Below are 14,693 nucleotides of genomic sequence, written 5' to 3' on the forward strand. Positions count from 1 at the left end.
ACATCGGGGACCAGCCTATTAAAGGCTTGGCGTGACCCCAAAGTCCCAAAACACAGATAGGTGAAGAAGATATTCACAGCCAATAACAGCACCTTACTCATTTATATCCACAGGTGCAGACTCTCACAGGAAGCCCAGCCCAAGTGGAGGTGGTCAAAGTGCTATATAAGCACAGTGTCCCTTTAAGGCAGTGTGGGTTTATGGAATAAGTGCTGGCGTCAGGAGTGGAGCAAGGAATTAGAATGCGGGTGGCAAAAGGAGGAGGTTTGTGATGAGAGGGGAAGGTAAGTCAGGAGGAATTTAGTTGGAGGCATTGGGAATAAGTAGATTGGAGAGATCAGAAGGAGTTTGGCTGGAGAAAAAAAAACAGGAGTAAGTGCAGAGTGCTAGCAAGGTCCTAGCTGGCAATATTAGGGAGGCATGAGGGCACTAGGGGGTGAGACCCCAATCTGAAGGTTCAAGCCCATGGTAGAAGGGACAAGCCTGTGGCATGACATTGTTTAAGAGCAGGACCAGAGCAGGGTTAGAGTGGTGGTGAAGATGAAGGTTAAAGATCCCTTTTTAGCATGCAAAAAGCAGGCGTTAAATCCCCCAACCCGCAAAGGGACCTCGTAGTAAGGCGGTAGGGATTTACCGGTACCAGTAAATCCCTACCGCCATCCGTGTAATGAGGCCCATTGTCTGGTGAATACTGTTTGCATACTGTTTATAATATGCAATTGTCCATGATGACTTCTTATTTGACATGCTTACTTTGCTATTGAATGTCACAATTTTGATCAATATACGTGGCCTTATATTTTCCAAAGAAAGATGTGTGTATGTCTCCTTGGCGGGCCCTGACCCCTGCATTGCCCATCTATTAAACCATACTGCAAACTGTTGGCGGTTTTGTCTTTTGGGGCAAATTCTGGATTTGGTGGTATTTTCTTACTGTGATATTTTGGCGGTAAACTGGCCTTACCATTAGAGATTGTTCAGTATTACCCCATTTTGGTGATGATATAGTGTTGGCTTATATTGGCAGTAATTTTAATGGTATCTTATTTTTGTGGTATAGTGGTGAGCAATTTATTTATACTACCGCCCCATCATAGAACAAACTCTCCCTTGTTACAATTATGACTCCCTTTTTTGGCTGACTGTAGGTACTTTGAGGACCTAGTACCTTTAGGGAACCCAGTGAGTTTATTCAGAACGTCACTTATTGTATGTAACTTGTGTTACTGACTTATTTATATTCAGTAACCTATGTGCTCTGTGGCACTGCCTTCTCTTCAGAGCATGCAGAGAAAAGCGCATACACACACACACATAACCTTCTATCTTGCTTATTTGTATATATTTACACTTGTCCTAAACTTGTCCCATGTGGTAAATGAGGTAGCAAAATTCTTTACCACATTGGTATAACACTAGGATTACCCACTGACTTTTTCCCCTAATAAAACACATATGAGAGACATAAAATAAAACCAATGAAGTTGCACCAGCTTGCTTTGCTTTTTGTTATAATATTGGTCTTTGTTATACACAATCCAGAATATTACAAGTACACATATGCTTACCAATAGCGAGCATAACCTCGTCTTCTAGAAAATAAACAGTGAAGAGAACAAATATATGGCAACATGGAAGAAATAAAAACATTGTATTCAATTCTTTTTGAAAGAAATGCAGCAAAAAAAATATCAAAATAAAACACGTCGCAAAATGAACTCGGTGTACATCATTTTCTTACCCAGTGCAAACATGCAGAGAGAAACATGATATTTTTCTTTTTAAAACTATCTCACTACACTGTCTTTCAATAAGTGTAATGCATCTCATACATTCTCATGCTCCTAATCTTTGAGACCTGACTCACCAAAATGTGCGAATTCTGAAGCACTTGCCACCAGAGTTTTATCTATGCGAACCACCCTCACACAGCTCAGCCCACGGACACCGCCTTTGAAATTCTTTCTACTTCGAAGCCAGCAGCCCGGCACAGCCTCTTCTTTCTGGTATATCAGCTGTATTTAAAACTGCATCTCTGAAGCCCAGCTCCCAGGCCCAAGGGGACACCGACGGCACTCGAATCTCTGGCAGAACTGACCTCACCCCCAGCTCAGCTGATTAAAAAAACTATCGCTGTCTGTCAAACTCAGATCAGCCTCCTCTGACATCATCAATGCCACCTTTTGATTTCTACCAATCATATCACAAGAATGTCCTGCAACAATTCCCTGCCGGTCAGGACAATGGAGACTTCAGTCCAGCAAGGCAATTGTTTCCATTTCCTTTCCTGTCGCACATATTTCTCCTCTCCATGGAAGAACACAAAAACAGAATGAATCTCACTGTTTTTAATGAACTGCATTATATGTTAGAGGAACAGTTAATATGTTAGTGGGACAAATTAGTACAGGATTAGTTAATTATATATTTCCAATGTAGTTCCACACAGAGAAAATCACCCCATCTGTAAAAGTGCACATTTTCTGCATTTTAAAATGACAGCACCCTGTGCTAAATGCTTCTGAAAATAAACCTATTTTGATGGTTTGGCTACATGCTTTTCCAAAAATTAATGCTTGCTGGCTTGTTGCTAAAAAGAAAAACCTTGTACTAAATCCTTTTAAAAACAATTCTTTTCCAAAATAATGCTTACTGGTCTGTTGCTAAAAAGCTGCCCCTACTACCCATTTCAAACTAACAGTATTTACATACTAAACAATGGAACCCCCACGTTTGCTTCCCTTTCGCTCTGCACACACGCACTGTTATTTGCACAAATATGTCATTCATGAATATATCCCTACATACCCTCCTTTTTCTGACAATTCTGGCTAATGAACCCATAATTGGAGGAAACACGTATCAAACTCTAAAATGTATGTGACCCGGGACATCTCTCCTTCCCCATTGTTGCAAGTATCATGACCAACATCCTCATCTTTATGTACAACGTAATCAGCAATCCTCCCATCACCAAAACTGCCAAACACACCATACTGCGCTCCACCCAGGTTCCCCTATTAAAGGTATCTAACTCTGTTACACCCAAGCTACTCACAGTGATGTTATTTTTCCTCAAATTCATCTTAATGGTATGCTTTTCCTTATGGCTCAACAAAAATTCCACATATGGGTCAATTGGGAACAAATCTCTTTGGAAAAAAACTCAATATTCTCCACTTGGCTTTCCCATATGTCATTTGTAACATGGAATAAAGTTAAACCCCCAATGGAGACAATAGTGTCCTTTGGAATATATATTTATAAAATACATTGTACTTTAGTTGCTTGAGGACAAAGATTCCATGATTCAAATGTGTAATCGTGTAATTCTTCAAAGAAATACTGACCAACCGCCTATTTTTAACTAGCTGAGCTTGTGGTAGATCCTCACTACCTGAATTGCTAATGACCACTTCACATCCTCCTGATACACCTGGGTCAGTTTTCAATCCACAAATAGCATCTGTAGCATCAGGAGCAAATGGTTTACCTGGACACACATAATTCTGTTCTTTAAACCTTATACATGTGTCCAAATTTGGGATCAAGTAAACATTAGGTTCCCAAGACTGAAATGCCACCACCTCTGGGGTTTTTATTTTAACATATTTATCTTTTTGCCAAAATCCCACATTGTGTACCAATTTTGTCTGGTATGAGTTCAGGAGCAATATATGGAACACAAACACCCAATCTCCAATCTCTCCAGATTTACATATAGAGGTATCACGCTCCCCATTTCAAACGTAATTTTAACCTGCATTACCTCTACCTGTCTTTGAGTAATCCTTGCCATCATTTCGTTAATAATATCAGACGATACAAAATACAATGGTATATGCCCCAAAATTAGTTGTGAAATTGCAGTTTGCACCTCTCCCATATATTTCATTAATAGCCTATCAAGAGGATTCATTATGTTTATCATGTCACTTAACACCCAGTCATGTTTGAGCACAACATTTGTGCTGTGCTGCTTAATTTCAGTCTGTTCATTTAATATAACAGCAGTTTCATTTATAAATGTTATCTGCTCATCCAGTCCACCTCTAATTCCAGCTAAGGTCCTTTGGATTATGTCCAGGTCGTGGTTCAACTGCTGTGCTTTAGCACTGAACGTCCCCACTGAGTTCGCGTTGGCTGTAGACATTGTAGTGCCCACTACAGCCCCAATAATAGTCATTACCACGGATGCCACAAGTAATACCGCTCCCCTTTTCCCCCTTCTTTATATCCGATGAATTTACAAACGTTTTCTCCAGCTGCATGGTAATGTCTTTGATTTCTTGCCTAGCATCCTCCATCCATATCTCCAACCATTCTTTAGTTGAAAAATGTATTAATAAAACTGTGATTGCATCTGACCAAACCAAACTGTCAGGGTTTATGATGATATACATATTTTGATAAATTAATCTTCTATTTTCCAGAATAAATCCAGGTGCCTTCTCCACTGCAATTCCAGATGCCGGTCCCGGTTCAACAATCACTTGTGCACCTGCGCCTTCAATACCTACCACACCCACCATAAGTATTGCAGCAAATATCATGCCTCAAACTTGATCATCATTGCCTTTTCTTCTTTATACTTTGTCTTCACCTCCATTCTTCAGTCCGTAGGCTTTCCTGGGTCCTTGATCCTCCGGTGTCCGTCCAGCAGTCTCCGGTCCCTGCCAGGACAATTCATTAATTGCATCTAAATTGAATAGAAAAGAACAGATGAAGTACATAGCACAAAATATATTTTCATCCCTTTCACCACTCAGCCAAAAATAAAAATGTTCTTTTCAGCCATCATGACTCATCACTTTTGGATAGCTGCAATTAAAGACACTTTAGAGAAAAACAACAATATTTACATCTCACATTATTATACATCACAATAACTTTCATGCAGAATAATTTTACCACACTGTACCAGTGTAAGTTAACCTGATTTAGCACCTTCCATAAATGCATAGTACCACACTTTTTTTAAATTTTTTTAAATGTGACATTTTCATTTATATTTATTTCTGGTTTCTCATGGAGTGAAACATACACCACCTTGTCATTAGGTTACATGCATTATGAAACCACCCTTCAATGTATATGCTAACATTAAACATTCTGTGCTTCTCCATTCTTTAAGACAACTTTTTTTTAATGCAACCAGTATACTTAACCCGTCTCCATCTCCTCAGGTCTCCTGATTTCATGCTTTGGATGACAGGGCTTAACTTGGTTAACATGGACAAACTGCTCTGTCACCATTTCACCCTCTGTTTTTAATATTGTATACACTACAGGGGATATCTTATCTACAATCTCAAATGGTCCCTGCCATGCTGTGAGGAATTTTGAATTTTTATGCTTGTTTTTACCAAAATGGAACTTGTATACCAGATCACCTATCTATTCTCTCAGAGATGTCTTTTTTTTATCATAATAGGACTTTGCGCTTTCAGCAGCCCTTTCCAAATTTCGCTATGCAAATGCATGTTGTAAATGCTTCCTCAATTCTTCCACATACTCGTGAACTGAAGATGCACTCACAAGTGTGTGCTCATGTGTCCTGTACAATAAATGTTGTGGCAGTACCATTTTCCTTCCTGTCAACACCTCCTAAGGACTGATACCTGTTCCTTTAGCAGGAGTCAACTTAATGGCCATTAAGACTAAAGGTAAGTGTAAATCCCAACTGGAACCTGCCTCTGCTACAAACTTCTTTAGTATCTCCACGACAGATCTATTGCTTCTCTCTACGTTTCCCGAAGAGGCAGGCCGATATGCGATATGCAATTTCCTTTTTACCCCCAATATCTGCCACACCTTACTCATCAAGGTGCTCATGAAATGACTTCCTCTGTCTGAATCTATTCTTTGGGGTGACCCGAATCTTGAAAATATGTAATTTACCAGCAAGTTAGCTGCTGTTTGTGCACTACAATCTGGTGCAGGAATGTATTCCACCCATTTCGACATTAAACATACCACTGTCAATAAATATCGGTTTCCCCTACCAGACCTCTTTACAGGCCCTACATAGTCTACGTGCAAATCCGACCATGGAAGGGTTAAACCTCTTCATTAATGGAGCTCTATGCATTGGTGAAGCAGGTTTAAATTGTGCACATATCAGACACCCCCTAGTGTATAATTCCACGTCTTGGGACATGTGTGGCCAGTAAGCATAACCTCTGTTTCCTGAAGTTATAGCATCATGTGCATGGTGTAACATTAGCCCTCTGAATGAAAGAGGTATGTCATGATTCCTGCCCCTCATGTCCCCAGCCCTCCAGATCTCAGGCTGGAGCCAGGCCATGATCCCCTACATGGCCCTCAAGGGCCTCTCCATCCCTCCAAAGACCCACTTGGAGTCAGACTTGGCGCGTGTGGCACCAGCCTCACTCACTCCCATAGGATAACATTGGGGATTGGACTTGTAGTGCATTGATGAGGACAAGATGGATGCCCCCACATATTTCAGTTCCCAGAACTGCATGTGCAGTCTAGTCTTTTGGGTGTGGCTCAGCCCAGAGACACCTGGGATACCCAGAGACTATTTAAGCCACGCCCAGGCTGAGAAGCATGCTTTGCGTTTTCTGCACCTGCAGTGTGACACTCGGTGTGTTCGGATCGGTCTCCAGTAGGCCTGCATCTTTCTTCTGCGCTCAGCTCCGGCAAGAACACTGTTAGGAACTGCCTTACCGTGCGGTGCTTCTGCCCATCGTTCATTGCTCCTTCTGTTCAGCGGGCATCTTCGGCGGTGTCATTCCCATCCCGGCTCGCCGCTTCCTAAGGAAAAGGGAAAAGAACAGAAAAAAGGCATTAGTATGCATTCAGAAAATCTTTGCTTATTTTTGAAAGACTGCACGAGCTTCAAACGCTTACCTGAATCCCAGCCGTTCTGGGGGAACTCTGTCTCTGGAACTTCTCATCCATCTGCAAGAGAGAAAAGACACTCCAGCTTAGTATGGACACATCTAGAGGCGCTGCATACCGCGCTTACTCACCACATTTCTTCTTCATAACCGGCATCCACGCTGAAAACGTCGCGGCACCTAAAAGACACAGAAAAAGAACTCAGTTCAATACAAATACGAAAGGGTCGCATTGCGCATCGCGCGCTCACTCACCTTCAGCGCTACTCAACTCAACAGCACGTCACCATCCCCGGACGCCGGCCATCATCGAAGGAAGGAAAGGAACGAAGTTAGAGAACTGTTCAAAAGACTCATTATACTTACCTGTCGGACTCTTGCCAGTGAAGTAACTAGGCAGCAACAAGCCCGCATCAATCAACGCGCCCCTGCGCTGAAAGCAGGACGGAGAGCACACTTTCTACGAAAACAAGGTGAGCTGTGGATCAAAGGGAAGGGTTGGACCCCGGGGAAGAAGGGGTTCAAGCACACAGAGACAGTAGGGGGTTAAACTCTATCAATCCTGTGTTTCAGGCCCAGTCTCCAGTCGAGTAGACTCCAGGGAAGGGTTCAAGGTCATAAGAGATTAGAACAGGCTGAGTGACGTCCCCGTGGATACCAGGTGAGCGTTACAGAACGCAAAGCCTCACATCAAAATCCACCGGGGCGTCATGGAAACGTCAGAAACCAACCAGTTAGCCCACATGTTGGGGCAGCTACGTTCCGAAGTACATGCAGCCAGGCAGGAGACCAACACCCTGAGGAGAGAGCTGATGGTAGCCAAAGAACGCACTTTTGATTTAAGCCAGCAACTTCTCCAATCACAAGCAGGGCATTCACCGTTGCCGGGCAGCGTGCCCTCGATGCCAGCACCATCAGACAATCCCGTTCAGATAACCTTTCCTGGGCAGTTCCCTTGGCCCCGCCCGAACGATTTACGGGGATCCCAAGAGGTTTGCAACGTTCATGAACCAGTGCCGCCTGCACTTCCTCTGTAGACCAGGGGCCTTCCCGAATGACCAATCACAGGTCGCTTTTGTGCTATCCTACCTGAGTGGTAGCGCTGCGGACTGGTCTGTACCCTTTGTGGCCCAAGACGATCCTTTGTTGCATGACTTCAGGGGCTTTCAACAGGAGATGGAAAAGCTGTTCGCCCGTTGTACTCATGGGCAGGCATTAGACAACAAACTTCTGTCCCTACGCCAAGAGAATCAAGACCTATTAACATACATAGCCACGTTCAATAGACTTGTAGTTGAAGCAGAATGACCAGTGGAGAAGAGAACCACGTTATTTCATCAGGGGTTGCGGGGGGAGCTCAAGGATGTTCTCGCACAAGTAGTGAACCCCCCGAAAGACTGCTCAGAATTCATTGACCTTGTTGTTCAACAGGATCATAGGTTGCAGGACCGAAGAGCAGATCGAACCAGACCGGACCCTTGCCCTATGTATGTGCGTTCAAAGGACAATATTGCCCGCACAACGGAAGGTTCAGGAGAACCAATGCAAATCGGGGGGGGTCAGATCCTCCTTGACTAAAGCGGAAAGGGATAAAAGGAGACAGCAGCAGTTATGTCTGTACTGTGGAAGGTCAGGTCATTTCCATAAAGAGTGCCCTGTGAAGCCACCGAGGAGGACGGTAGGGGCCACGGACAAGGAAGATACCATCAAGGAATCGGAAAACTCCCCAGCCCGGCAAGTGTAGGGGTCCACTTGTCGGGCGAAGAAAGTGAACTACAGACCTCCCATTTTGCACTATCTGTGGTCTTGATCAATCACCAACAACCTTCTCGGATGCACGCAGTAAGAGCGTACATCGACAGTGGAGCCGTTGGGAATTACATGGACCAGGATCTTGCGGCAAGATGGGGCTTCCGTTGCGCCCTAAATCAACCACCGACACTGTTACCACTGTCGACGGCATGGAAATAGCTTCTGGTCCAGTATCCCAATGCACTGCAGCTTTAACCCTTCTGTGCCAGGATGGACACCAAGAATCTATCGTTTCCGACCTCATTAAGGCACCACAGTTCCGGTTGATTTTGGGAATGCCATGGTTGGTAGCTCACAATCCTCGAATCCATTGGCGAGCAAAAGAATTGGCCTTTCCCGAGACTTGCACCCACAGATGTTATCGCCAAGAGAAACAACCAATAGACACCAGAACCTCCACGCTTGCGACTGTGGCAATCAGCACCCTACCAAGTGAATACCAGGACTTTCAAGATGTCTTTCAGAAAGAACAGGCTAATACCCTGCTGCCGCATAGACCATACGATTGCCAAATCGACCTGATACCCGGCGCACAAATCCCTTGTGGGCGAATTTACGCACTCACGGAACCAGAAAATCAGCACCTGAAGGCCTATCTTGACCAATACCTGGCCAACGGGTTCATCCGTCCTTTGAAGGCTCCAGCAGCCAGTCCTCTATTCTTCGTACCGAAAAAGGAGGGGGACTTGAGAACGTGCATCGACTATCACACACTGAACCAGATTACTGTAAAAAACTGCTACCCCCTGCCACTGATCCCTGAATTGCTTGATCAAGTCAAAGATGCCCAAATCTACACAAAACTAGACCAGAGGGGGGCAATATCACCTTGTACGCGTAAAACAAGGAGACTAATGGAAAACCGCTTTTCGCACCAAATACGGCTTGTACGAATATCAAGTAATGCCCTTTGGCCTTTGCAACGCGCCTGCAGCATTTCAATACTTCATGAACGATGTCCTACGGGAATTGATTGATGCCTGTGCTCTAGTGTACATTGACGATATTCTAGTATATTCCGCATGAAAGCAGGACCACGTTAAACACGTCCGATCCGTATTGGAGAAACTCCGTCAGCACCGGCTCTACGCCAAGCTTGAAAAGTGCTCATTCCACGTCTCCGAGGTGGAATTCCTGGGCTTTATTCTCAGCCCAAATGGAATCCTAATGGATATACACAAGGTAGATGCTATACTGAACTGGCCATCCCCAACTTCATTCAAGGGGGTTCAAAGTATGCTGGGTTTTGCAAACTTCTACCGCCGGTTCATCCCAGGATTTTCACAAATCGTGCATCCTATCACATCATTGCTAAGGAAAAGCAACAAAAAGTTCCAGTGGACAACAGAAGCCGAGGAAGCTTTCCAGGAACTCAAAGCAAGATTCACATCTGCCCCAATCTTACGCCACCCTCGCCCTGATCACCCATACCTGCTGGAAACGGACACCTCAAGCATGGCTATGGGAGCCGTCCTCTCACAAAAGGACCCCGAAATGGGCCAGTTACTCCCTGTTGCCTTCTGGTCGCGTAAATTCACACCCCCTGAACTCAATTACGCTATCACAGACAAAGAACTCCTGGCCATTAAGTCAGCCTTTAAGGCATGGCGGCACTACCTCTTGGGCGCCAGACACACAATCACCGTAATAACTGACCACCGGAACCTCCAGTACCTAAAAACGGCAAAGGCCCAATCCTCTCGACAACTATGTTGGGCTTTTGTTTTTGCTGAATATGAGTGTGATTACATTTCGACCAGGGGTGAAAAACGGGAAGGCCGATGCCCTTTCCTGTATGGGGGTGGAAGAGCAAGGGTATCAGACGCCTGACCCAATAGCAATCATCCCGAGTGACAAGCTCCTAGGAATCACAGCAACCATAACTCAGAAAGAATTACATGAAGAAATCCAAAACCTGATGTGTCCGGAGCAATTACAAGCGTGGAGTGCACAAGGAGAACATTACATGATAAAAGATCAGTTGCCCTACTTTAGCAATCATTTATTCTTACCAAACCAAGAACTACGAGAACAAGTCATGTCCGGTTATCGTGATTCCTTGATCGAGGGCCACCCCAGAATCGCTAAAACCCCAGCCAAGGTAAAACAAAATTATTGGTGGCCCACGTGGCGTAAAGACATTATCCAATTCATCCTATCTTGTGGAGTGTGTGCTCAAAACAAGTCATCCAAGCAGAAACTGGCTGGGCTAATGCAACCATTGGAAATCTCACCAGCACCCTGGCACACGTTGACCCTCGATTTTATTTCTGACTTCACACCCAGTCAAGGGTTTAACACTATTCTTGTGGTCGTGGACCTATTTTCAAAAATGGCACATTTCATTCCTCTTAAGGGGCTCCCAAATGCTTCCACTCTGGCAAAGCTATTTCTTGAAGGCATCGTACGGTTTCATGGGTTTCCTTCAGTTTTGGTCTCAGACCGAGGTAGTCAATTCATATCTAACTTCTGGAGAAAATGCTGCTTTATGGCCCAGATCGACATCCGGCTATCCACCAGTCACCATCCCCAAACAGATGGTCAAACTGAGAGGACAAATCAGACGCTCGAGCAGCATCTGCGTTGCATGTTACACCAAGCTGAAGGAAGCTGGTTCAACCCATTATGGATAGCTGAATATGCTTAAGATTCCTTACACACCAGCACTGGCCAGACACCCTTTTATACCATGTATGGCAGGCACCCATGTACATCTGAGTTGGACGTTCCTACAACCCTGGAAATGCCAGCAGTCAAAACCTTGCACAGGATCATTTCTCAAACCTTTAAAAGGGCAGCTGAACACCTACTTCAAGCTAAGAATCGCCAAAAGAAGTTTGCTGATCAACACTGAGCAAAGGCCCCCAACTACCAAGTAGGAGACAAAGTCTGGCTGGCGTCTAAACATGTGTCCATTAAAGGAACCCGAACTTTCCGTCCAAGATACCTGGGTCCATTCACTGTCACCTCTGTGATAAATCCTGTGGCGGTCAGGCTAGCTTTGCCGTCAAACATGCAGATTCATCCTGTGTTCCACGTGTCTCTCCTTAAACCTGTTCAACCTGGGACCCGGGTAGCAACGCCACTGCAGCCAATAGTAGTCGCCGGGGAGCCAGAATTCGAAGTCAAGGACATCCTGGATTCAAAGTACGTCAGATCCAAATTATACCACTTAGTAGACTGGAAGGAGTATGGTCCCCAAGACAGGACATGGGAGCCTTGTGAGTACATCCATGCACCTCGCTTGCTTATACAATTTCATCAAAACCATCCAAACAAACCAGGACCAGACAGAAAAGCCACCTTGAGAGGGGCCTTGGGGGGAAGGGGGGGGAGTGCTGTCATGATTCCTGCCCCTCATGTCCCCAGCCCTCCAAGATGTCAGGCTGGAGCCAGGCCACGATCACCTACATGGCCCTCAAGGGCCTCTCCATCCCTCCAAAGACCCACTTGGAGTCAGACTGTGGCACCAGACTCACTCACTCCCATAGGATAACATTGGGGATTGAACTTGTAGTGCATTGATGGGGACAAGATGGATGCCCCCACATATTTCGGTTCCCAGAACTGCATGTGCAGTCCAGTCGTTTGGGTGTGTTTCAGCCCAGAGACACCTGGGATATCCAGAGACTATTTAAGCCACGCCCAGGCTGAGAAGCATGCTTTGCGTTTTCTGCACCTGCAGCGTGACACTCACTGTGTTTGGATCGGACTCCAGTAGGCCTGCATCTTTCTTCTGCGCTCAGCTCCTGCAAGAACAAGAACACCGTTAGGAACAGCCTTACCTTGCGGCGCTTCTGCCCATCGTTCATCGCTCCTTCTGTTCAGCGGGCATCTTCGGCGGTGTCATTCCCATCCCGGCACGCCGCTTCCTAAAGAAAAGGGAAAAGAACAGAAAAAGACTGTACGAGCTTCAAACGCTTACCTGAATCCCAGCCGTTCTGGGGGAACTCTGACTCCAGAACTTCTCATCCATCTGCAAGAGAGAAAAGACACTCCAGGTTAGCGTGGAAACATCTAGAGGCGCTGCATACCGCGCTCACTCACCGCATTTCTTCTTCATAACCGGCATCCACGCTGAAAACGTCTTAATCAAATCCTGATCTGGGGTTTCATAACTCCATTGCATTACAGGTTGTTCAACATTTTTGGAACTTTGGCGCGTGTAATTGCATCTACTTGTATCTCACCAATTAGATGTTCAATGGGCAACAATTCTCCCATAACAGCCCCAATCTTGGCCAATTGATCTGCTCTATCATTTCCCTCCTTTCCTTTCCTGGTGTTTTCAAATGTCCACGAATAGTCCTCCAGTGTATTGTTAAACCATTCTCTGACACTAATTTGTCTATTGCTTGAATCATTTTCCCATGTTTGAGGGGCTTTTTGTTATGTGAGCATGCCTCTTGCTTTCCAGCTAGGCAAATATTCTACAAAACTATTTTGTGCATAATCAGAATTAGTTACCATGACAATTTCTTTGAATTTTTTATCAACAGCAGTAGTAATTGCTTTATAAATGGCAGCTAACTCTATCTGGCTACTCCTGGCCCCAATTCTCATTCCTATACTAGGAATGTCCTCACATCTCAACCAGACATTTCCTATCCCTGACACCAACTGTTTATTGCTCTCATTTTCAATGTGAAAAGCACACCCGTCGACATACACAACTGGCAAGTCTTTGCATGTATTTTTATCAAAAGCTTTGTGTGGTGATCAAACTCCTGCAAGCTGGACACCACATCTACCTCATCTGAGACACACTCAGCTGCACAGTCATGTAGATCTGCTAACCCTTGAGCAATTGGGCTCCTTTTATTCTGTCCATATCTTACTTCGACAGGGAATCCCTGCAATGCCAATGTCCAGGAAGTAATCCTAAACTGCGCTAGATTGCTTGACCTAATTCTTTTACTTTGTAAAATTTGCAATGGTTGATAATACGTTTCAATGATCACCTTTTCCCCTTGAATAATGGGACGAAAATGTTGCAACACCCATACAGTGGTCAGAAGGGCCTTTTCACATTCACTGAATTTATTTTCAACCTGAGAAAATGGCTTACTTGCATAGTCAATAGTTTTATGGTTCAAATCATGTTTTTGATATAACACTGCTGAGATACACTGCTCAGTGAATCCTATTTCTACAAAGAAATCTTTATTCTTTATGGGATAGGCCAAGCATAGCGCCTTTATAAGACATTCCTTCAATTTAGAAACTGCTTCAGACTGCTCCCTTTCCCATTTCCAGGGTGCATTCAGCTTCAATAATTTAGTCAATGGTCGAGTGATTTCAGCATAATTTTCAATACATTTCCTGTTATATCCTGTCATTCCTAATAGACTTTTAAAGCCTTTCATGTACTTAAGATTTTTCAATTTCTGTATGGCCTCCACCTTTTTTCTTCTGTGGATTTAGCCCATGTTCACTTAAGAAATTCACTTTTTTCTTGCACCATTGGACTTTCTGTAAATACACTTTGGCACCCACCTTCTGCATTTGGCCAAGTACATGTCTAATTTCATCAAAATTACTTTTTAGGCTTTCATTTTTTATCAGAACATCATCCACACACTATAGTCCCTCTTTCTGCCGCATCTGGCATAGCTTTTCTCAAAAATATGCCAAATTCGCTCCCACTATTGACATACCCAAATGGTGTTCTGGGCCAAACGTATTGCGTTTTATCAAATGAAAATGCAAACAAATTCAGAATATCTTCTTCCCATGGCACACACCAGTACCCAGATCTAATGTGGTAAACACCTTTGACCCATGCACCTGAGCAAGGCCTTAATCAATGAATGGCAGCGGCCATCTAGATACTGGCACTCTTTTATTTAATTCCCTCAGGTCTGCACACAGACGCCATTGACCATTTGGCTTTAATACACCCAACATGGGAGTGTTGGAGGTACTATGAATGGGCCTGATAATTCCCCTAGACTCTAAGTTTTTAATTATCTCTGCCAATGACTCCAAGCATGCCAGTGGCAATCGATATTGGGG

At 44.4% G+C, this 14,693-nt stretch overlaps 1 long non-coding RNA gene across 1 annotated transcript in view; it reads right to left on the reverse strand.

Moving 5' to 3' along the window:
- Positions 1–1,500: 1,500 nt before the first annotated feature.
- LOC138528462 (uncharacterized) overlaps positions 1,501–14,693 on the reverse strand; it is a 48,229-nt gene continuing 35,036 nt past the window's right edge. The window contains exon 3 of the long non-coding RNA XR_011284153.1: positions 1,501–4,699. This is a non-coding gene — a long non-coding RNA (uncharacterized lncRNA). The remainder of the gene's footprint in view (positions 4,700–14,693) is intronic.

The sequence above is a fragment of the Ambystoma mexicanum genome, chromosome 7q (assembly GCF_040938575.1).
Source record: "Ambystoma mexicanum isolate Mex_15411 chromosome 7q, UKY_AmexF1_1, whole genome shotgun sequence".
Classification (NCBI taxonomy): Eukaryota; Metazoa; Chordata; class Amphibia; order Caudata; family Ambystomatidae; genus Ambystoma; species Ambystoma mexicanum.